At 35.3% G+C, this 24,623-nt stretch overlaps 2 long non-coding RNA genes across 2 annotated transcripts; both read left to right on the top strand.

Annotated features, from left to right (window-relative positions):
• On the top strand, positions 1 to 5,262 carry LOC141449577 (uncharacterized). Its single transcript, XR_012455599.1, has 3 exons — positions 1 to 336; positions 688 to 3,250; positions 3,343 to 5,262. It is a non-coding gene; the product is annotated as an uncharacterized lncRNA (long non-coding RNA).
• Positions 5,263 to 22,632: 17,370 nt separating this feature from the next.
• On the top strand, positions 22,633 to 24,220 carry LOC141449576 (uncharacterized). The gene is made up of 2 exons (XR_012455598.1): positions 22,633 to 23,408; positions 23,879 to 24,220. It is a non-coding gene; the product is annotated as an uncharacterized lncRNA (long non-coding RNA).
• Positions 24,221 to 24,623: the final 403 nt, after the last annotated feature.

Below are 24,623 nucleotides of genomic sequence, written 5' to 3'. Positions count from 1 at the left end.
TCGGCGGGCTTCAGAAGTATATTCAAAAGATGTTTATTGTATATAGGCGTACATCAACGTCAACAAAAATGCACCAAAATAATAAAAAATAACAACTATTTTTTTTTTTTTAGGTTACTCAACTTGAAGGGAGTTCCAGCACTAATAATTTTATTCAAAACACTTTAAATAACAAAGTCTTTGCATGACAAGGCTTTTTCATTGAGAAATATCAATATGCACAGAAGGAGTTACTTAGTACAGAAGGCTCACCAGTTTTGCGTTTGTTGCAACGATTAGTTTGCTAAAAAAGCCTATAATAATTATTTGTAGCACATTGCCAATTCTTCAAACTAGGTATAACACGTATCCTTACAATTTCTGTTTTAGATTACGCTACATAATCAGAGTTTATGTACCAAATAAAAACACGTATACATTCAAATATAAGAACCAAAATTAAAATTAAGGATGGATTGTTGCAGTAAACTGTTGCTGCCATTATGTTTGCGTCGACGATTTTCTGAAGGGTGACTGCATATAGTACTATTTATTCAGCAGTTTATTTTAACTTTAATATCGGTAGAACAGAAAATCCAATCGCATATAGAGTAAAATAGAAATAAAAACAAAGATAAGGGTAAAATAAGATGATAATAATGAAAAAAAAATAATTATAATAATTGTACATGATATATTTTGTTGTAGGTTACACAACTTGTGGATATTTCAAGTACGAAGGAATTTATTACAGCTAATTTAGATGTTACACAGACATTATGAATGTTGTCTATGCATCGCAAGTTTGAATGGATAATGATTTTCAAATTATTATTCAATTTATCTCACTTTTTTAATAAATAACTGAAAAACTTCTGTCACCAAATACTGAATGTGCTCAAGTGTTAACCACTGAGTCAACAGTCACTGTACTGACAACCTCATTAAAGCTTTGTAGCCATACATATACATGTTAGGGACGGTTAAACAATACCTGTAATCGTTGAATTTATTTTACTTTGTTTTTTTAGAATATTCAACAGTCCAATCAAAATATTAGAAAAGTGGATTTTGAACTGTTAATATAGTTTTTTTTTACTACTGATGTAATTGCCGCCTATCACAGGCGACGCTTTCTTTGGGACCCCGGTGACGATAACGTGCAGTAGCTCACTAATAATATTCCATCTCCTAAACTGCAGGAATTTCTTCTATAATAACTACATCACAATATTTCAAATTATAGAAATGAAACTACCGTAAAACCTGAGCGCCGCCAACTTATAGTTACCAACGACGAATTCGAGGAAAATGGATTTGTTTATTCTGTAATGTAATGTAAGAAGCATTTGCCTAATGTAACCATTGGTAAGAAAGGATCGGAATTGAAAACCCATGAATAGTACGCATACAAATAAACGAATAAATAATAGGCGCTGCCAACGTATGACTGCGAAACCGAAAAATAACTGCATTATTCATAGAAAAACAACGATATAGTTATTTTGTCGTAGCATACTAATAATATTGTATCCCCAAATTCCGCAATTATTTTTATAAAAACTTCATCTTAATATTACAAATTCAAGAAATGAAATACCGTAAACGAAGACCACCATTTAAAGAAGACTGCAAATGTAGAATTCGAGGAAGAATGAGTTTAGTTAATCTGTCATTATCACTAATGAAAGAAGCATTTGCGTAATGTAATCATTGATAAGAAAAGATCTGAATATACGACGCAAAACCAATGATTAGTACGCATACAAATTAACGAATAAACAGGTACTAGATAATTTTAGTTTTAGGTAACACAGATTAAAGTGAGTTAACACTCTGAAAAAATCCAAGCAAATACGTATTCTATTACAGAGTCGCACACATATGAAACTAATTTTTAGGTTTACAAATTTTTTTTGGAATATGTCAGTAAGAATACTATCTTTTCTGTTGATGTAACTATCGCTAAATCGGGCGTCGCATTTTTAGGGACGGCGACGACGATAACGTGCGGGAAAGGAGCACGTTATACTATTGTAGAGTGAGAGCGGAAACGGGCGAGAACGGCCGAACGCCGAGAAGTGAGACCTGCTAGTATAGCCAGTCAGTTTGGCCTAGAGCGTGGGCTAGTGACAATTTGGAGGTAGTTATACTGCGTCTGAGCACAACCCGAGAGCCGGAAGTAGCGTTCGTCAAGTTCGTCCTGGTTTCAACCCGGTTAAGAGAGAGTCTTTTTGTTATTTCCTGATTATTACCGTATCTGTGTAAAGAGATTTCTTTTGTTTGTAATAAAATTTCGTTTTCTTTTCGTTTACGTTGGTTTCCTTACTTACCTTCCCCCTCCTTAAAAGTGGTGTCAGGTGTAGCGGTATTTATTTTTTTTTGTGTAAAAAAAAAAAAATTAATGTGGTAGGTATTAGAATGTATGTGTGTGTAAATTAAAATGTATATATGTGTAAATTAGCTTTAATGTGATATCATTTAAAGAGTAAAACACAATTAATTGTGGAATAATTCATGTGAATTAATAAGTGTAATAATACGTGAAAGGTGCGCTAGTGGCGGTGACCTTGAACGACTAGCATCGTTCTTGTTGCTAAGGGCTATAAGTACCAAGTTAGACGCACGTACTTATTTCGTGCTGTACAATACGCAAATTGAATTTAAAAGGGAAAGATACCTTCCAAGTTTATTTGAATTAAATAAACTTAATTAATAATAGATTAATTAAATTCAGTAATTTATTTATTAATTATTAATTTAATTAATAATAATTTAATTGAAGCCAAATTTATTTAATTTACCATCATAATTCTGTGTTTTTCTTCTGATTCCTTGTGGGACGAAGGTGTTAAGTGGGGATAACTGTTTCTAAATTAAATACTAATAACTGACAGGAAGCTCTGAAAAGTGCGATAAATAAGATGGAAAAAAGAGTAGAGCAGTTGGAACAAGAGCTAGTAAGGTTAAAACGAGAACACCAAACACTTGTCGAATCTAAAACAGTCGGGAAGTCAAAGGAAGGTGGTTCGGGAGATTCTGTACCAATCTGCAAAGCAATGATTTACGGTACTGTAGCATAGGGTGTAGGTCGTCGTTGATTATATAACTTATTTACGCCGTTTATCTTAAAAGTTCAAGGAGATCGGGTCATGTCATTCAGTAGGTCGTCGCTCAAATAGTATATAAATTGTTTGGAATCACTTATACTATTGTACAAGATTTCTCTCGTTCTCTACATATCCTCTACGGACTAATCATTTTGGTACTGGTAAGTACACGCTTTATGTTTTTATACGTATCGACAATGCTAAGTTGTATTATTAGACTATGTACTCGTACTCATGCAGTATATACTTATAGATATGTCTACATCCGACCATATTGACGAAGTACATACGAGCAACTGTCAGAGTGAGACATGTATGCCCAACTCTCAGATGAAGGATCCAGCGATTCTGGAGGCTCTCGAACCTCATAAAAACTCATAAAAACATCTCCCAAAAAGAAAATATCAATGAAACCAATTTGGACACTCATACGGACATATATCCGGCTTCAACTTCTGACACATCTTCAAATGCCAGCACTATTGAAGACAATCTCGTTGAAAGTATTGAACCATTATCCAACACTTCAAATTCTATGGAACCAGATGTTGTAGATTTATTCATCCAATACCAATCTGGACACCACAGATGCTCAAAGTTACTTTTCAGACGAACCAGACGATTCATCGTTCATGATATCTGGTTCCCTCGACGATCTGAATCTTTTAACACAATGTGTGACGACGTCGTTACAGCAGTACGTTCATCAGACCAGATGGATTCTGGTACTGCTTGAAACATAACTCCGAGACCCCACACATCCACTTCGTCCATGACTGCGCATACTCCAACAAAAGCTGTCGCTGCGGACCTATCAACTCAATTCAACAACAATATAAAAGAGGTCACAAACAACACTATAACAGACGAGTCGTCCGACGAGGAAACTTCCAACGTTTATCCCATTACATCAGGCATCCACAACATTATTCAACGTTGGAAGGGCGCCAACGGCTCGCAACGTCGATCGATGGCCACGCCTGGGGCGAGTCTCGTACAGGTACGGATTATGCCGTACCAACAAGCCAAAACGATGGACCCAACAAAACGCTACAAATGTACGAAGAGGTATGCTCAGGTAGTTTTAAACCCTCTACAACACACTCCCCAAATCCGTTCACTACGTCAATTGTTTCGGGAACTGGAAAAAGTAACCTACACCGGATCTGGTCTCGAAAGCAATATGCCATTGAGGCGATTTTCCGGTGGTTACAAACACATGTAATCGTTCCGGACCATGACATAACCTCCTCTGTCATTTGGTTAGACAGTAAATTTCGGTTTATTACAGAACGTGATCCTGTGTTTCAAAATGCTCTAAAAATACATCGCACCACATTATCTACCAAAACATTAATAGATCTGATAGAATACCTTAACTCTGTTCAATATATTCAGTATTACCCACAACCACACACATTAATGTCCATTACAGACTCAGCTACATTCATATACACCATCCTATCACTTCAAATGTCTACTCAGGATACTACTACATTTCTTTCGTTTTTATTTTCTTTATTAAAACATCAGTCGCAAAAATGTAATTGCCTATTAATTAGTGGTCCTCCTAGTGTTGGTAAAACCTGGTTAATACAGGATATATAGGTAATAGCAATCGGTTTTCTCAATTTCCTTTTCAGGATTGCCCACGCCGTAATTTGCTGATTTTCGATGAACCAAATGTTGAACCAATGGCTTTAGAAAACTTTAAATTATTATTTGCTGGTACACCAACACCAGCAAACATTAAATACGAATCTCAGAATTTAATTAATCGTACACCAGTTATTGTTACATGTAACCGAGACCCATTTCCTAAAACTCCTGAATTTCAAAAGCGCATTCGTAGGATTTATTGGGCCCAACGTATTGATAACAATATTAAACAGTTAACAGTTGAAATACATCCATTAGGATTATTTCAATTATTAACAAATACATCAACTGCAAATATACCACCACAAACAGATGATGATATTATCGAGTATGATTTTGGAACTGACTATCCATATATGCATGCAACCTAGGAAGAGGATCATACACAAACAGCAACTGATGTTATTAATAATTTTAATTTAGATTTATTATAATTTTATCAAATACATAAATATTTACAATTCTAGATGTATCATAAATGTATCATAATGATCAAATTAAACGGATATGTATATATATGTCTTTAATTTAAACTTGGTGCAAACCCTAAGGTACTATTATTGTACATCTTACCAATACCAAATGGTTTACTACCAAATGGTGTTTTACTAGGACCATATAAGGAATTATGAATATATTCTTGATGATAGTCGGTAAGTAACTCGATTCTAGTTTTTACCTCCATGTAGCACAAGCAGTAACATATTCCTGTACTTCCTTATCTGGAGCAATACTTTGAATTGGTAAAATACCAATATGTAATGATGGTTGAGCATGACCTGAATTTGGAGGTGTATGATCTAATATAGTTACAGAATGACATTGCTCAACACATTCTTTTATATAATTATCATAACTATCATCTGTACGTTTAATTTTATTCAATCTATTTATTCTTGTAATAGTAAATGCCTCTTTATCTACTTTTCCTTTATATAATGAAATATCTTCACCACCCATAATACATTCATGATGCGCAGCATCATCAATATCTATTTGTGTTTGCTTAGCTTTTAATACATTAGTTTTAATATCATAATGATAATGAACAACAGGGATATCTATATGATCTAAATAATTATACATTTTTAAATGCTTATTTAATTCAGGCCAACCAGCAGATACTTGTTTACCTTTATCAGCATCTTTATATGGCTGCAAAATACCAGCAAATAATTTTAATGCACGCGAAATACCCATACATGTTGGAATAGACGCATCATAATTATCGTCATACATATGATGTCCCCATAACCGTTCACTAATATCATGTGTTTTAGGAATATTAAAAGTATCAATGACCATAGGCGTGGTTGCATTACGGGCAATTTCATAATTGCGTATCATTAATTTATTATTCAAACCAACAGCACATTGACCAAATACACCTTGCGTATTATTAGATGTACCTGTATCAAAACTAGTTTTAAACCCTTTAGGTGTAACAATACATTCTACACGTACAATACGCGTACCATCAGGTAAATTTTTATTTTCTGCATAAGACATCCAAAAACAAACAGCAGATACTGGTAAACATGCTAAACTAGTTAACATAACCTTCGTATTAACTTCTGTTCCTGGATTAGCCACTTTATACGCATTTCCCCATGTATTAATTAAATGCACATGTTCAAATGCAAAATGCGCAAAGTGAGTTAACACACTGAAAAAATCCAAACAAATACATACACTATTACAGAGTCGCACACATAGAAAAACATATTTTAAGTTTACCTATTATTTTAGAGTAAGACAATAAGAATACTTTCTTTTCTGCTGATGTAACTACAGCTAATATCGGGCGTCGCATTCTTAGGGACGGCGGCGACGATAACGTGCGGGGAAGGAGCACGTTATACTATTATTTATTTTAGCAAATTTTTGTTGAGATAGATTGTGCTCAAACTGAATCAGAAGAAAAAATTATGTAATTCACAAATGGACATCGCCGGAATAGAAAAAAAAAAGGTAAATAAAATAAAAAAAAAAAATGATATAAAACATTTTATACTAATCATCTTCAATATAGATTGCAAAACCTACAAAAAATTCTAGTAATCAGCGTATAATACAAAGTTATTTTATGTTTTACCAAAATAATACTCGATTTGAGGGAAGGGATTAGCTATGAGGTTAGCATACTGGACTCCCACGCGGAGGTCCCGGGTTCGAATCCAGCAGCTGACCCTTAGATTTTCTCTTCCTAGGAGCTTCTTACAGCTCACTGTCCGGTGATGGACAGTGTTGTCTGTAACGAGAGAACACTGTCCGGAGGCCGGCAGTGCACTGAAAAAAGCTCCGGGCGCTAATAACCTCAGCTGTTGATGCAAAAAAAAAAAAAAAAAAAAAAAAAAAAAAAAAAAAAAAAAAAAAAAAAAAAAAAAAAAAAAAAAAAAAAAAATACTCGATTTGCTAACTGCAGAGATTATTTTTAGAAAAAGTACATTTTAAGGAAAAATGGTTTTGTTCATTCTATTTCATCAGTAATGTAAGAAGTATTTGCCCAATGTGACCGTTGATAAGATAGGATCTGAATAGAAGACGAATAACCCATGATTAGCATACAAATTAACTAATAAGAAGGTACTAGATAATTTTAGTTTTAGGTGACACAGATAAAAGTGAGTTCCCACACTGAAAAAATCCAAACAAATACATACTCTGTTACGGAGTCGCACACATATGAAAAACATATTTTAAGTTTACCTATTATTTTACAGTAAGACAATAAGAATACTTTCTTTTCGGCTGATGTAACTACAGCTAATATCGGGCGTCGCATTCTTAGGGACGGCGGCGACAATAACGTGCGGGGAAGGAGCACGTTATACTATTATTTATTTCAGCAAATGTTTGTTGAGCTAGATTGTGCTTAAACTGAATTAGAAGAAGAAATTTTGTAATTCACAAATGGACATCCCCGGAATAGAAAAATAAAAAGGTAAATAAAATAAAAACATAATGACATAAAATATTTTCACTAATCATTTTCAATATAGATTGCGAAACCTATCAAAAATTCTAGTAATCAGAGAACAATACAAAGTTATTTTATGTTGTACCAAAATAATACTCGATTTGCTAACTGCAGAGATTATTTTTAGAAAAAGTACATTTTAAAGAAAAATGGTTTTCGTTCATTCAATTTCATCAGGAATGTAAGAAGCATTTGCCCAATGTGACCATTGATAAGATAGGATCAGAATAGAAGACAAATAACCCATGATTAGCATACAAACTAACTAATAAGGAGGTACTAGATAATTTTAGTTTTAGGTGACACAGATAAAAGTGAGTTCACACACTGAAAAAATACAAACAAATACATACTCTGTTACGGGGTCGCACACATATGAAAAACATTTTTTAAGTTTACCTATTATTTTACAGTAAGACAATAAAATACTTTCTTTTCGGCTGATGTAACTACAGCTAATATCGGGCGTCGCATTCTTAGGGACGGCGGCGACGATAACGTGCGGGGAAGGAGCACGTTATACTATCATTCATTTTAGCAAATTTTTGTTGAGATAGATTGTGCTCAAACTGAATGAGAAGAAAAAATTATGTAATTCACAAATGGACATCGCCGGAATAGAAAAATAAAAAGGTAAATAAAATAAAAACATAATGATATAAAACATTTTATACTAATCATCTTCAATATAGATTGCAAAACCTATAAAAAATTCTAGCAATCAGGGAATAATACAAAGTTATTTTATGTACCAAAATAATACTCGATTTGCTAACTGTAGATATTATTTTTAGAAAAAGTACATTTTAAAGAAAATTGTTTTTTTTCTTTCTGTTTAATCAGTAATGTAAGAAGCATTTGCCTAATGTGACCAATGATAACATAGGATCTGAATAGAAGACGAAAAACTCATGATTAGTACACATACAAATTACCGAATAAAAAGGTACTCGATAATTGTAATTTTAGGAAACACAGATAAAAGTGAGTTAAAACACTGAAAAAATCCAAACAAATACATACTCTGTTACGGAGTCGCACACATATGAAAAACATATTTTAAGTTTACCTATTATTTTACAGTAAGACAATAAGTATACTTTCTTTTCTGCTGATGTAACTACAGCTAATATCGGGCGTCGCATTCTTAGGGACGGCGGCGACGATAACGTGCGGGGAAGGAGCACGTTATACTATTATTTATTTTAGGAAATGTTTGTTGAGCTAGATTGTGCTTAAACTGAATTAGAAGAAGAAATTTTGTAATTCACAAATGGACATCGCCGGAATAGAAAAATAAAAAGGTAAATAAAATAAAAACATAATGATATAAAACATTTTATACTAATCATTCTCAATATAGATTGCGAAACCTATCAAAAATTGTAGTAATCAGAGAACTATACAAAGTTATTTTATGTTGTACCAAAATAATACTCGATTTGCTAACTGCAGAGATTATTTTTAGAAAAAGTACATTTTCAGGTGTAATGGTACTAGCCTCCTCGATCTTAAGGGGTTTCAATTAGAAAAAAGAACACCTGGTCGACACTTTAAAACTTTATTATCTTACATAGAAATCCTCGACTAATAATTAACTGATTACCGTAAATTGTATATATGTAACTTAACTAATAATACACGTGAATTGTACATAGGTAAATGAACTAAAAAGGTGACAAAAATGTAAAAAGTAATTAAAAACCCTTGACTAATAATTATAAAAACAACCACTACACCAGGAGTTCCCCCTTACCGCCCGTCGCCCTGCCTACCGGGACCAGAGAGTGGCGACCCCAAAGATCTCAAGACAAATTTGGCTTACCCGCCGCCAGCACATGCAGCTTGACCATTCCTCGCCAAAATCTTCTCTGATCTATTGTCAGGGTTTTTCGCACTCAGCATCAGCCACTCCGTTCGGTCACACACACTGTTCTGTTCTTCTTTCCTTCCTTTCTCTCATACTATCACTCCCACAGACTCACATTGACACACCCTACACACACACACACACCACTCTCTAGGCCCCCACCATTCCGTCGGCAGCGCGCACAATGCTCCTATTCTATGCATTCCTGACTATGCATTCTAAGACTACCTTATCGGCCTCGTGTTACATTCTCTATGTATAGCAATTGAATTCTAAAAGAAAATATAATTACAATTCACCAAAACCACAATTCCGTCCCTTACATCACCCCTTCCTTTGAAAAAGTGGCTATACTCACAGAGTATGCCACTTTATCCTTACTTCCTACACTACACTTCACTCTAACTCGGCTGCTGCGCCCGGGGATGGCTGGGTCCTCGGCTGACTTCTGCTTCTTATGTATGCCCGCTCCTGAGATGATAAGCTCTGACCTGCGGGATGGTAAGAGCGGGGCGCCGGATGGCTCTCCCCTTCCACACCCTCCAACCGGAGCAACCTCTTAGTGGTAGTAGCAACAGAAACAGAAAACGGCCACCCGTGCAAGCTCCCCTGACCAGTCTCCACAGCACGGTGTTGGTAGAGCCTCCCCTTCACAGAGCAGATGATATTGGGGTGTCTCTAACGTTCATCTTCCCTGCCTACTCCCTGGAATCATCTTCTACCCCTGAAGATGTACGGCACCATGAGATGATCTTTGTGGCCGTATAAACTAACTATCCAGGAGTCATTTGCAGCGTCTCAGTATGCGATGGGCTTGGGCTGTAACGTAAGCTCCTATACGTAAGCCTGTATCCTGTCCGCTTCCAAGGTAGGAGTCTTCTCTCTTTGCAACGTACTCCGACATGATGGTTGCTGTCTCAATTTGAGGGACCAAGTTGGCGAACAAACCCTTAGTGTTCCTTGTCCTTGCTGGTGGTAGACTAGTTGCATCAGGCTCCAAAATCATGGTTATCGACTAGGAGAGCTGCTGTAGTTGGTACCGCGTGGGCATCGGCCAAATGATGGAAGATGTCTGCTCGTCCTGGCCACCAACCCCCAAATCCCGAGACAGGGCACCTTTAACGGTATTAATGAATTTCCTAGCTCCCTACGATTCCATGACAGCATGCGCGGTGTTCATGTCTACCAGATCTCTAATGAACCCTCTTAGCCTTTCCGTTTCCAGCTTTGTTCCCCGTCTCCTTATCAGGATCCCCGAAGTTTAAGTGAACCCAGATTTTGGTACCCTGGTCCGTAGGTCCATCGGGTGCTTCCCTTCCTTCACTCTAACTGGCGATTTGGGAGCCCACGTTCTATCTTTAGGATCCTCTGGTTCTTCAAACGATACCGAATCTCCCGAATCCCTAGCAGCACTCCCTGGTGAGCCCCCGAGCTCCCCTTGGTTCTCGACAGCGATCTCCCATTCTCCCTCCGGCCAACTATCGGAATTTTTCCCTTCTTCGCGGCCATTATCTTGGCTGCCCCTTGACGTCGACTTACTTCTCCGCATTCCGCCCTCCCGCTGAGGTAACGGAAGCCAACTTCGACTTGCATTAAGTTCTTCGCGCCTTGTCTCCATCCCGATTGAACTATCTAGCGCCCCCGGAGATCCGGAACTAGCTTCCCCGGTAGAGCCAGGCGATATTCCCTGCGCCATTTCCGCCCCATCGCGCTCATACCGTATCTGAATTACTGTATCTTCCTCCCCCTCACTATCGTCTGCAGCCCAATTGGGGAGGTTCCTCCCAGAAAACATGCCTCCTGCTCCGCGTGGTGGCCTTTGTCTCGTCAGACAGCGTCCACTCCGTGGGCCTGATGTCTTAGTATCGGGAAGTGGCTTCAGCAAGGTGTCTCTCTCGAAGGCTGGTTTTAAACGATTTATGTGGACTGTAACTGCTTCTCCCCCCTCCCGCTCAATGACATAGTTCACGGGAGGGATACATTTCACTACCCGGAATGGGCCTCTCCAAGGGCGGTGGGACTTACGTGCATGTCCGCTTGGTGCCGCCGGAACATGAAGATAAACCGAATCTCCCACACAAAAAGCCCTTTCTTTTTTTCCTTGGTCGTGGTATTTGGTTCGTTTCGCTTCATAGGGCTGCCCCAAAGGCACCGTCAATGGTAAGGGCGTCTTGCGTTCAGCGCACATCTGACAACTCTTTACATACTTTATCGCATCACGTACTAGCTGAGGCCAGTAGTAGAGACCCCTGATTCTGGAAATGGTGCGACGTCTCCCCGAATGGCCAGCCCAAGGGACATCATGCTCCAAGCCGAGCACAGTTCCTCGTAGCGTTTCCGGAATTAGCAGTCTTTTCTCCTCTCCCTCCCGCTTCAGGTACCAGAGCCCCTCGGGGGAAGTATATATTTCTTGTGCCCTAGAGTTAATCATCCGTAGGCACCAAGGGTCCCTCTGTTGCTCTTTTTGCACGATTTCATAGCTTAAGGGTTCAGGTTTGGTCACTCCTCCAATGGCGCGCACAGCAGCATCGATGCCATTGCCATCCTGAGGAAAAGTCCGATCACCCGTGACGTTCTCATACCCAGCGTTTTTTGGAGTTGTAGGCTTCTTTCTGGGACGTTCATCGGACACATATCGAACCTCACATAGTGGCTCCATAGTAAGTGCCTTGGTCTTCGTATTTACCGTCATTCCCAGCTTCTCCATGAGATCCCATCCCATCAGGCCATCCCTGGGGGTATCTATCTCCGCTATCACAAAAGTGTGGTCTACCGGGATCTCTCCCACCATACAAGCAATGTCCTGTTCTCCTACTACGGGAAGTGGTGCCCCCGTTGCTCCTCTAGCTATTAACTCGGTCTTCCGAATTGGTACCCCCTTTACAGGGCATCTGAGGATGGAAACCTCTGCTCCGGTGTCGACGAGCAACTCGTGTGTTTGTCCCGCTAAGGCTAGCTTCAACAATAACCCTCGTTTACGCGGTGTCGAAACCTTAGGTATTAAGACATTACGTTGCGCCCTCAGTCGAGAAGGGAGCTCACTGGTGGCGCTACCAGTGGCTCCCGTTTCTTTTGGGGTCTCCTCAGTGTTCCATATCCTGGGTCCCTTCATTCGTCTTGGACAGTTACGAGAAATGTGAGCGGGATTTCCACATACGTAACAGTATTGAGCGTTCTCGATTCCCCGGCCCTCTGATCGTGTTTTTCCGGTCTGGACCCTACATTCTCGAGCGAAATGCCCTGGTTGGTCACACCGAAAGCACCTTTTTTCTGAGAAAGTTTTTCGATACTCCTGCCTTGGCGACGCCGTTACCTCCGAAACAGCAAACGCCTCTCGACACCTAAAATCTGATTTTTTTATTGCCTGCTCGACTAAAGCTGCCCTACGAGTCGCCTCTTCCCAGGTTAGTGGTGGTGTATATTGTAGCTGAAGTCCCGGTTCCCCTTTTAGACCGTGTATAAAGGCGGCTAGCACAACTCGTTCAATTTGTAACTTAGCCCCAATTAACTCCGCTCCCGCTAAGGTAGGTGTGCATTTCTCACCCACTTGGCGGCACCTGTCTGCAAATTCTAGGACCGATTCTTGGGACCCCTGCTGCAGAGCATTTAGTTCGAGCAGGTATTGTTCTGGGCTCCTGGCATCCCGAAACCTTCCTTCCAGAACAGCCTTGAACTGTTCGAAGGTAGCTGTTGGTTCTAATAGTTCAGGATGAGCTGCCATACAGGCAGCGGCCAGTCCTGTCAGCTTCAGGCGGCCAACAACCTTCTTGTCTGAATCTTCCCATCGGCCACTCTCGGCCAGAAGCTCGAGGTTCCGTATAAATTCTTTAGCGGATATCTCGTGAGCTCCACCACCCCACACCTGACACCAATGTAATGGTACTAGCCTCCTCGATCTTAAGGGGTTTCAATTAGAAAAAAGAACACCTGGTCGACACTTTAAAACTTTATTATCTTACATAGAAATCCTCGACTAATAATTAACTGATTACCGTAAATTGTATATATGTAACTTAACTAATAATACACGTGAATTGTACATAGGTAAATGAACTAAAAAGGTGACAAAAATGTAAAAAGTAATTAAAAACCCTTGACTAATAATTATAAAAACAACCACTACACCAGGAGTTCCCCCTTACCGCCCGTCGCCCTGCCTACCGGGACCAGAGAGTGGCGACCCCAAAGATCTCAAGACAAATTTGGCTTACCCGCCGCCAGCACATGCAGCTTGACCATTCCTCGCCAAAATCTTCTCTGATCTATTGTCAGGGTTTTTCGCACTCAGCATCAGCCACTCCGTTCGGTCACACACACTGTTCTGTTCTTCTTTCCTTCCTTTCTCTCATACTATCACTCCCACAGACTCACATTGACACACCCTACACACACACACACACACCAATCTCTAGGCCCCCACCATTCCGTCGGCAGCGCGCACAATGCTCCTATTCTATGCATTCCTGACTATGCATTCTAAGACTACCTTATCGGCCTCGTGTTACATTCTCTATGTATAGCAATTGAATTCTAAAAGAAAATATAATTACAATTCACCAAAACCACAATTCCGTCCCTTACAAAGGAAAAATGGTTTTCGTTCATTCTATTTCATCAGGAATGTAAGAAGCATTTGCCCAATGTGACCATTGATAAGATAGGATCTGAATAGAAGACAAATAACCCATGATTAGCATACAAACTAACTAATAAGAAGGTACTAGATAATTTTAGTTTTAGGTGACACAGATAAAAGTGAGTTCACACACTGAAAAAATACAAACAAATACATACTCTGTTACGGGGTCGCACACATATGAAAAAAATTTTTAAGTTTACCTATTATTTTACAGTAAGACAATAAAATACTTTCTTTTCGGCTGATGTAACTACAGCTAATATCGGGCGTCGCATTCTTAGGGACGGCGGCGACGATAACGTGCGGGGAAGGAGCACGTTATACTATTATTTATTTTAGCAAATTTTTGTTGAGATAGATTGTGCTCAAACTGAATGAGAAGAAAAAATTATGTAATTCACAAATGGACATCGCCGGAATAGAAAAATAAAAAGGTAAATAAAATAAAAACATAATGATATAAAACATTTTATACTAATCATTTTAATATAGATTGCGAAACCTATCAAAAATTCTAGTAATCAGAGAACTATACAAAGTTATTTTATGTTGTACCAAAATAATACTCGATTTGCTAACTGCAGATATTATTTTTAGAAAAAGTACATTTTAAAGAAAAATGTTTTTTTTTCATTCTATTTAATCAGTAATGTAAGAAGCATTTGCCTAATGTGACCAATGATTACATAGGATCTGAATAGAAGACGAATAACTCATGATTAGTACACATACAAATTACCGAATAAAAAGGTACTCGATAATTGTAGTTTTAGGTGACACAGATAAAAGTGAGTTCACACACTGAAAAAATACAAACAAATACATACTCTGTTACGGGGTCGCACACATATGAAAAAAATTTTTAAGTTTACCTATTATTTTACAGTAAGACAATAAAATACTTTCTTTTCGGCTGATGTAACTACAGCTAATATCGGGCGTCGCATTCTTAGGGACGGCGGCGACGATAACGTGCGGGGAAGGAGCACGTTATACTATTATTTATTTTAGCAAATTTTTGTTGAGATAGATTGTGCTCAAACTGAATGAGAAGAAAAAATTATGTAATTCACAAATGGACATCGCCGGAATAGAAAAATAAAAAGGTAAATATAATAAAAACATAATGATATAAAACATTTTATACTAATCATTTTAATATAGATTGCGAAACCTATCAAAAATTCTAGTAATGAGAGAACTATACAAAGTTATTTTATGTTGTACCAAAATAATACTCGATTTGCTAACTGCAGATATTATTTTTAGAAAAAGTACATTTTAAAGAAAAATGTTTTTTTTCATTCTATTTAATCAGTAATGTAAGAAGCATTTGCCTAATGTGACCAATGATTACATAGGATCTGAATAGAAGACGAATAACTCATGATTAGTACACATACAAATTACCGAATAAAAAGGTACTCGATAATTGTAGTTTTAGGTAACACAGATAAAAGTGAGTTAAAACACTGAAAAAATCCAAACAAATACATACTCTGTTACGGAGTCGCACACATATGAAAAACATATTTTAAGTTTACCTATTATATTACAGTAAGACAATAAGTATACTTTCTTTTCTGCTGATGTAACTACAGCTAATATCGGGCGTCGCATTCTTAGGGACGGCGGCGACGATAACGTGCGGGGAAGGAGCACGTTATACTATTATTTATTTTAGCAAATGTTTGTTGAGCTAGATTGTGCTTAAACTGAATTAGAAGAAGAAATTTTGTAATTCACAAATGGACATCGCCGGAATAGAAAAATAAAAAGGTAAATAAAATAAAAACATAATGACATAAAACATTTTCACTAATCATTTTCAATATAGATGGCGATACCTATCAAAAATTCTAGTAATCAGATAACAATACAAAGTTATTTTATGTTGTACCAAAATCATACCCGATTTGCTAACTGCAGAGATTATTTTTAGAAAAATTACATTTTTAAGAAAATTTTTTTTTTTCATTCTATTTAATTAGTAATGTAAGAAGCATTTGCCTAATGTGACCAATGAAAACATTGGACCTGAATAGAAGACGAAAAACTCATGATTAGTACACATACAAATTACCGAATAAAAAGGTACTCGATAATTGTAGTTTTAGGTAACACAGATAAAAGTGAGTTAAAACACTGAAAAAATCCAATCAAATACATACTGTGTTACGGAGTCGCACACATATGAAAAGCATATTTTAAGTTTACGTATTATTTTACAGTAAGACAATAAGAATACTCTCATTTCCGCTGATGTAACTACAGCTAATATCAGGCGTCGCATTCTTAGGGACGGCGGCGACGATAACGTGCGGGGAAGGAGCACGTTATACTATTATTTATTTTAGCAAATGTTTGTTGAGCTAGATTGTGCTTAAACTGAATTAGAAGAAGAAATTTTGTAATTCACAAATGGACATCGCTGAAGTAGAAAAATAAAAAGGTAAATAAAATAAAAACATAATGATATAAAACATTTTATACTAATCATTTTCAATATAGATTACGAAGCCTATCAAAAATTCTAGTAATCAGATAACAATACAAAGTTATTTTATGTTGTACCAAAATAATACTCGATTTGCTAACTGCAGAGATTATTTTTAGAAAAAGTACATTTTAAGGAAAAATGGTTTTCGTTCATTCTATTTCATCAGGAATGTAAGAAGCATTTGCCCAATGTGACCATTGATAAGATAGGATCTGAATAGAAGACAAATAACCCATGATTAGCATACAAACTAACTAATAAGGAGGTACTAGATAATTTTAGTTTTAGGTGACACAGATAAAAGTGAGTTCACACACTGAAAAAATACAAACAAATACATACACTGTTACGGGGTCGCACACATATGAAAAACATTTTTTAAGTTTACCTATTATTTTACAGTAAGACAATAAAATACTTTCTTTTCGGCTGATGTAACTACAGCTAATATCGAGCGTCGCATTCTTAAGGACGGCGGCGACGATAACGTGCGAGGAAGGAGCACGTTATACTATTATTTATTTTAGCAAATTTTTGTTGAGATAGATTGTGCTCAAACTGAATGAGAAGAAAAAATTATGTAATTCACAAATGGACATCGCCGGAATAGAAAAATAAAAAGGTAAATAAAATAAAAACATAATGATATAAAACATTTTATACTAATCATTTTAATATAGATTGTGAAAACCTATCAAAAATTCTAGTAATCAGAGAACTATACAAAGTTATTTTATGTTGTACCAAAATAATACTCGATTTGCTAACTGCAGATATTATTTTTAGAAAAAGTACATTTTTAAGAAAAATGTTTTTTATCATTCTATTTAATTAGTAATGTAAGAAGCATTTGCCTAATGTGACAAATGATTACATAGGATCTGAATAGAAGACGAATAACTCATGATTAGTACACATACAAATTACGGAATAAAAAGGTACTCGATAATTGTAGTTTTAGGTAACACAGATAAAAGTGAGTTAAAACACTGAAAAAATCCAAACAAATACATACTCTGTTACGGAGTCGCACACATATGAAAAACATATTTTAAGTTTACCTATTATATTACAGTAAGACAATAAGTATACTTTCTTTTCTGCTGATGTAACTACAGCTAATATCGGGCGTCGCATTCTTAGGGACGGCGGCGACGATAACGTGCGGGGAAGGAGCACGTTATACTATTATTTATTTTAGCAAATGTTTGTTGAGCTAGATTGTGCTTAAACTGAATTAGAAGAAGAAATTTTGTAATTCACAAATGGACATCGCCGGAATAGAAAAATAAAAAGGTAAATAAAATAAAAACATAATGACATAAAACATTTTCACTAATCATTTTCAATATAGATGGCGAAACCTATCAAAAATTCTAGTAATCAGATAATAATACAAAGTTATTTTATGTTGTACCAAAATCATACCCGATTTGCTAACTGCAGAGATTATTTTTAGAAAAATTACATTTTTAAGAAATTTTTTTTTTTTATTCTATTTAATTAGTAATGTAAGAAGCATTTGCCTAATGTGACCAATGAAAACATTGGACCTGAATAGAAGACGAAAAACTCATGATTAGTACACATACAAATTACCGAATAAAAAGGTACTCGATAATTGTAGTTTTAGGTAACACAGATAAAAGTGAGTTAAAACACTGAAAAAATCCAATCAAATACATACTGTGTTACGGAGTCGCACACATATGAAAAGCATATTTTAAGTTTACGTATTATTTTACAGTAAGACAATAAGAATACTCTCATTTCCGCTGATGTAACTACAGCTAATATCAGGGGTCGCATTCTTAGGGACGGCGGCGACGATAACGTGCGGGGAAGGAGCACGTTATACTATTATTTATTTTAGCAAATGTTTGTTGAGCTAGATTGTGCTTAAACTGAATTAGAAGAAGAAATTTTGTAATTCACAAATGGACATCGCTGAAATAGAAAAATAAAAAGGTAAATAAAATAAAAACATAATGATATAAAACATTTTATACTAATCATTTTCAATATAGATTACGAAGCCTATCAAAAATTCTAGTAATCAGATAACAATACAAAGTTATTTTATGTTGTACCAAAATAATACTCGATTTGCTAACTGCAGAGATTATTTTTAGAAAAAGTACATTTTAAGGAAAAATGGTTTTCGTTCATTCTATTTCATCAGGAATGTAAGAAGCATTTGCCCAATGTGACCATTGATAAGATAGGATCTGAATAGAAGACAAATAACCCATGATTAGCATACAAACTAACTAATAAGGAGGTACTAGATAATTTTAGTTTTAGGTGACACAGATAAAAGTGAGTTCACACACTGAAAAAATACAAACAAATACATACACTGTTACGGGGTCGCACACATATGAAAAACATTTTTTAAGTTTACCTATTATTTTACAGTAAGACAATAAAATACTTTCTTTTCGGCTGATGTAACTACAGCTAATATCGAGCGTCGCATTCTTAAGGACGGCGGCGACGATAACGTGCGAGGAAGGAGCACGTTATACTATTATTTATTTTAGCAAATTTTTGTTGAGATAGATTGTGCTCAAACTGAATGAGAAGAAAAAATTTTGTAATTCACAAATGGACATCGCCGGAATAGAAAAATAAAAAGGTAAATAAAATAAAAACATAATGACATAAAACATTTTATACTAATCATTTTAATATAGATTGTGAAAACCTATCAAAAATTCTAGTAATCAGAGAACTATACAAAGTTATTTTATGTTGTACCAAAATAATACTCAATTTGCTAACTGCAGATATTATTTTTAGAAAAAGTACATTTTTAAGAAAAATGTTTTTTATCATTCTATTTAATTAGTAATGTAAGAAGCATTTGCCTAATGTGACAAATGATTACATAGGATCTGAATAGAAGACGAATAACTCATGATTAGTACACATACAAATTACCGAATAAAAAGGTACTCGATAATTGTAGTTTTAGGTAACACAGATAAAAGTGAGTTAAAACACTGAAAAAATCCAAACAAATACATACTCTGTTACGGAGTCGCACACATATGAAAAACATATTTTAAGTTTACCTATTATATTACAGTAAGACAATAAGTATACTTTCTTTTCTGCTGATGTAACTACAGCTAATATCGGGCGTCGCATTCTTAGGGACGGCGGCGACGATAACGTGCGGGGAAGGAGCACGTTATACTATTATTTATTTTAGCAAATGTTTGTTGAGCTAGATTGTGCTTAAACTGAATTAGAAGAAGAAATTTTGTAATTCACAAATGGACATCGCCGGAATAGAAAAATAAAAAGGTAAATAAAATAAAAACATAATGACATAAAACATTTTCACTAATCATTTTCAATATAGATGGCGAAACCTATCAAAAATTCTAGTAATCAGATAATAATACAAAGTTATTTTATGTTGTACCAAAATCATACCCGATTTGCTAACTGCAGAGATTATTTTTAGAAAAATTACATTTTTAAGAAAATTTTTTTTTTTATTCTATTTAATTAGTAATGTAAGAAGCATTTGCCTAATGTGACCAATGAAAACATTGGACCTGAATAGAAGACGAAAAACTCATGATTAGTACACATACAAATTACCGAATAAAAAGGTACTCGATAATTGTAGTTTTAGGTAACACAGATAAAAGTGAGTTAAAACACTGAAAAAATCCAATCAAATACATACTGTGTTACGGAGTCGCACACATATGAAAAGCATATTTTAAGTTTACGTATTATTTTACAGTAAGACAATAAGAATACTCTCATTTCCGCTGATGTAACTACAGCTAATATCGGGCGTCGCATTCTTAGGGACGGCGGCGACGATAACGTGCGGGGAAGGAGCACGTTATACTATTATTTATTTTAGCAAATGTTTGTTGAGCTAGATTGTGCTTAAACTGAATTAGAAGAAGAAATTTTGTAATTCACAAATGGACATCGCTGAAATAGAAAAATAAAAAGGTAAATAAAATAAAAACATAATGATATAAAACATTTTATACTAATCATTTTCAATATAGATTACGAAGCCTATCAAAAATTCTAGTAATCAGATAACAATACAAAGTTATTTTATGTTGTACTAAAATAATACTCGATTTGCTAACTGCAGATATTATTTTTAGAAAAAGTACATTTTAAAGAAAATTGTTTTTTTTCTTTCTGTTTAATCAGTAATGTAAGAAGCATTTGCCTAATGTGACCAATGAAAACATAGGACCTGAATAGAAGACAAATAACCCATGATTAGTACACATACAAATTACCGAATAAAAAGGTACTCGATAATTGTAGTTTTAGGTAACACAGATAAAAGTGAGTTAAAACACTGAAAAAATCCAAACAAATACATACTCTGTTACGGAGTCGCACACATATGAAAAACATATTTTAAGTTTACCTATTATATTACAGTAAGACAATAAGTATACTTTCTTTTCTGCTGATGTAACTACAGCTAATATCGGGCGTCGCATTCTTAGGGACGGCGGCGACGATAACGTGCGGGGAAGGAGCACGTTATACTATTATTTATTTTAGCAAATGTTTGTTGAGCTAGATTGTGCTTAAACTGAATTAGAAGAAGAAATTTTGTAATTCACAAATGGACATCGCCGGAATAGAAAAATAAAAAGGTAAATAAAATAAAAACATAATGACATAAAACATTTTCACTAATCATTTTCAATATAGATGGCGAAACCTATCAAAAATTCTAGTAATCAGATAATAATACAAAGTTATTTTATGTTGTACCAAAATCATACCCGATTTGCTAACTGCAGAGATTATTTTTAGAAAAATTACATTTTTAAGAAAATTTTTTTTTTTATTCTATTTAATTAGTAATGTAAGAAGCATTTGCCTAATGTGACCAATGAAAACATTGGACCTGAATAGAAGACGAAAAACTCATGATTAGTACACATACAAATTACCGAATAAAAAGGTACTCGATAATTGTAGTTTTAGGTAACACAGATAAAAGTGAGTTAAAACACTGAAAAAATCCAATCAAATACATACTGTGTTACGGAGTCGCACACATATGAAAAGCATATTTTAAGTTTACGTATTATTTTACAGTAAGACAATAAGAATACTCTCATTTCCGCTGATGTAACTACAGCTAATATCGGGCGTCGCATTCTTAGGGACGGCGGCGACGATAACGTGCGGGGAAGGAGCACGTTATACTATTATTTATTTTAGCAAATGTTTGTTGAGCTAGATTGTGCTTAAACTGAATTAGAAGAAGAAATTTTGTAATTCACAAATGGACATCGCTGAAATAGAAAAATAAAAAGGTAAATAAAATAAAAACATAATGATATAAAACATTTTATACTAATCATTTTCAATATAGATTACGAAGCCTATCAAAAATTCTAGTAATCAGATAACAATACAAAGTTATTTTATGTTGTACTAAAATAATACTCGATTTGCTAACTGCAGATATTATTTTTAGAAAAAGTACATTTTAAAGAAAATTGTTTTTTTTCTTTCTGTTTAATCAGTAATGTAAGAAGCATTTGCCTAATGTGACCAATGATAACATAGGATCTGAATAGAAGACGAAAAACTCATGATTAGTACACATACAAATTACCGAATAAAAAGGTACTCGATAATTGTAATTTTAGGAAACACAGATAAAAGTGAGTTAAAACACTGAAAAAATCCAAACAAATACATACTCTGTTACGGAGTCGCACACATATGAAAAACATATTTTAAGTTTACCTATTATTTTACAGTAAGACAATAAGAATACTTTCTTTTCGGCTGATGTAACTACAGCTAATATCGGGCGTCGCATTCTTAGGGACGGCGGCGACGATAACGTGCGGGGAAGGAGCACGTTATAGAATAGAATAGAATAGAATAGAATATATTTTATTTTGCCTGTACATATGTTTTACATACAATAGACTCGTCATAATAATCACAATAAACTAGTTATAATGAACTTTGAAATGATCCGTCAAACAATGTCTTTGTACAATTTACTTCAGTTCACTCAACTTTGAAGTGAGTAACAGTCCATCTACTTGACAAGAAGTCCTCTATTTTATAAAACATATTATTCAATAAGAAGTCTTTAATAATTTTCTGAAATTCCTTTTTCTCTGTATTTCTTATTGATTGTGGAATTTTGTTGAACATCCTGGCTGCCATCATGCCCGGCGCCTTGTCAGACCTACACAATCTCCGTCTAGGCAAATGTAAGTCATTTTTGCTTCTTAAATTGTAGGAATGTTCATCACTTCTTAAAACATTTTTCTCGTTGTTCTTTATATGCATTATATTGGCATAAATAAATAACGACGGTAATGTTAATATTCTATTCTCCTTAAATAGTGGTTTGCAGCTGTCCATTTTTCTACTATAAAACATCATCCGTAAGGCCTTTTTCTGCATTTTAAAAATGATTTTTGCATCTGAGGCTGCTCCCCATAGTAGCAGTGCATAACTCAGCTTGGACTGGAACAAGCCGAAATATGCTGTTTTCAGAACATCCAGAGACACCACATCTCTTAGCTTTTTAAATAAGTAAATCAGTCGTGCCAGCTTACCACTCAGCATCTGAATGTGACCTTTCCAGGAAAGATTTGAATCCATAGTAATGCCTAAAAACTTGACAGGTGGGTCATTTTGTTCTTGAATTAGATTAAAAACCTTTGTTGTGGTTTTCCCTTTATTCAAAGATAACTTATTTAGTATTAACCAGTTTTCCAGAAACATCAGACCATTAGAAGTACTTTTTTGAACATTATCATAGATTTTATCTTTTGTAATGAGTGTGGTGTCATCCGCATAAAACAAAAAGTTTCCTGAGGAGCACTCACCAACATCATTGTAATAAATCAAAAACAGGAGCGGCCCCAAAACAGAGCCTTGAGGAACTCCACACTGTACGGTCTTTAATTCCGATGTTTCTCCTAAATGTGACACATATTGCATTCTACCCACCAGATATTGCTTAAAAAATTCCAACTGTCCTCCTTCTATACCGTAGATCTGCAGTTGATTTAACAATATTTCATGTGATACCATATCAAAAGCTTTACTCAAATCACAAAACGTAACCTCACATATTTCTTTATTTTCAAAGGCTTGAAATATTTCTTCAACTAAGGCGCATATGGCGTGCTGAGTCGAACTGTTCGCCCTATAGCCATATTGATTCCTATGAAATAGGCCTAAGGTTTCAAAGTATGAAGACAACTGGTTGGCAACTAGTGATTCCATTAATTTTGAAATAACTGGTACAATTGCAATAGGTCGGTAACTGGTCACATTATTTACATCTCCTTTTTTGTAAACAGGTATGATTTTTATATTTTTTAAGACCTCCGGAAATGTACCATTTTTCAGACAATTATTTATTAATTTTGTAAGAGGTTTAATATAAGAGTGTATAGTCTTTTTAATAAAATAGTTTGAAAGACCATAATGATCTTCAGTCTTCTTTCCTTTCATCCTCTTCACGATGTCTAATACACTGTCCTCTGCAACCTCCTCAAATTTAAAACTATTTTTGTTTTGAAACTGCTCTAATCGCAGAGTCGGATACTGTGTTGTACTACCTTTACTCACTTCAGGCAGCTCAATAAAGTAAGTATTAAAAGTTTCTGCATTCAAGGTAGTTTCTATATCAGTGTTAGCATTTTTAGCTCCATTAATAACACCCCAAACTGCTATTATTTATTTAACACACTATACTATTATTTATTTTAGCAAATTTTTGTTGAGATAGATTGTGCTCAAACTGAATGAGAAGAAAAAATTATGTAATTCACAAATGGACATCGCCGGAATAGAAAAATAAAAAGGTAAATAAAATAAAAACATAATGA

The sequence above is a fragment of the Rhodnius prolixus genome, unplaced genomic scaffold, assembly GCF_049639745.1.
Source record: "Rhodnius prolixus isolate KJV_2025 unplaced genomic scaffold, Rpr scaffold_2, whole genome shotgun sequence".
NCBI lineage: Eukaryota > Metazoa > Arthropoda > Insecta > Hemiptera > Reduviidae > Rhodnius > Rhodnius prolixus.
Note: the sequence above shows the minus strand (reverse complement) of the source record. Positions and strands in the feature narration are given on the sequence as shown.